Genomic DNA, 2,085 nt, shown 5'->3' with positions numbered 1-2,085 from the left:
AATGTGGTCCCCCTATAGATAGATTTGTGGCCAAAACAGGCCAACTTTATCATGATTTGTAATAACTTTAACGCGTCGGTCCACCGCAACCAGCGGAACCGTATACTACGGTACCGTCAGTGAGACAACTATGCCTCGCATCGTGCGGCAGACCGACCGGAACGTAGAAGGCGGTTTCGCTGACATGCCCACTACAAGGGCCATTAATGGTACATCATATGGCAAACTGATGGGAACATCTTAGACGAGTATGGGGATGTATCCCACTACAAGGGCCATTCATGCCACATCATATGGCAAACTGATGGGAACGTCTAAGGCAAGTATGGGGATGTATCCCACTACAAGGGCCATTCATGATACATCATATGGCAAACTGATGGGAACATCTTAGACGAGTATGGGGATGTATCCCACTACAAGGGCCATTCATGCCACATCATATGGCAAACTGATGGGAACATCTTAGACGAGTATGGTAATATATGGTAAATAAAAACTTGAAAAAAACTTTAAAAAAAATAAGCACGTCATCGAACGATCAAGTCGTTCGAGACGTGCTATACAGTCCTAGTACGATACCTCCACTAGGTCATGTACTATCCACGGGACCGATTACCAGAGTAGAATCAGTTGGCAAGAGACATAGAATGTCGCACTATACCACTATATGGTATAGTGATATAGTGCGAAAAGTTTTACTGACAGTAAAACTTTTCGCACTATATCACTATACCATATAGTGGTATAGTGCGACATTCTATGTCTCTTGCCAACTGATTCTACTCTGGTAATCGGTCCCGTGGATAGTACATGACCTAGTGGAGGTATCGTACTAGGACTGTATAGCACGTCTCGAACGACTTGATCGTTCGATGACGTGCTTATTTTTTTTAAGTTTTTATTTACCATATATCACCATACTCGTCTAAGATGTTCCCATCAGTTTGCCATTTGCTAATTACTAATTACTATTACTATTACTAATACCAGTTTTTGCAACCGGGTTACTTGACCAAGTTTCCATCTGTTGATCACATCGACCCAGTGATATAAAGTTCTGGGTCGTACATGTCGTAACAATTGTTAAGTGCACGAGTGGTTTAAGATTGGTGATTGGTTGAAAACGTATCTATGGCTAACGCCTAACAGCGATGCACATGCAGCGAACCGCTCCCGTATACGCGTCCGTAGTTATGTATACAGTGTTAACCGTTAACGCCTATCGATGCGGCATAGACAGCGGACCGCCCATATACGTGTCCATGGTGATGGTTCGTACCGAGAGGCATTATTTAAAATCGTTGTTACGGCTTACTTTGGTAAACGAACGTAACGACATATGGTGCGTTCTGGTAGTTTTGCGACGTACTTTCACGACGTGAAGTCCGTTTTGGAAAATCTGCGCACAAATTTTTTGTTCCATACAAATGTGACCAAGTTGCAACCGGTCAACCCGGTTTACTAAGCGTATGCCTCTCATGCTGCGGCCTTCCAGCATGTTACCCATGTACGAACTGGCACATATCCCGCACGGATAGGCATTGCGCCTACGTTCGTAACTTATCACCTATCCCGCGTACTACGCTCACGTCAATTGCATTCGACAGAGCGGGGACGGCACTACCATATGCGAAACAGCTGGGTTTTGGAAAAAAATGCGGGTGTTGACTGAACTAAATCGGTTGTTGGAATAACTAAAAAAGTGTTGGACTTAGCTAAGAAAAAAAAATCGGATAGGTTGTTGGAAAAGCCAACTGAAAATATGTAGGTTGTTGGAATTGCTAACTACGGTTTGGAGGGACAGGTACGAACAAAGAGGCGAATAGCTATATGAGCTCTGGTGAAGTGGTGCACTACCGTGGCCCACTGCCAGATAGGTGGGAGCTCGGGTAAAATATTATCTCCCGGGCAACAATGAGATACCACCGTTGCTTCCGGCACTTGTCGGAGGCGTAGGAGGGAGAGTCTGTCAGGTTTCGTATCGTATTCCGAACGAATCCGGTTCAGACAAGGTTATAGTGATATAGTGCGAATTCAATATTGATCAAAGAAGTATTTATCAAGTGTGTGTGTGTGTTTAGA

The sequence above is a fragment of the Malaya genurostris genome, chromosome 1 (assembly GCF_030247185.1).
Source record: "Malaya genurostris strain Urasoe2022 chromosome 1, Malgen_1.1, whole genome shotgun sequence".
NCBI lineage: Eukaryota > Metazoa > Arthropoda > Insecta > Diptera > Culicidae > Malaya > Malaya genurostris.
This window is presented reverse-complemented; position numbering follows the sequence as displayed.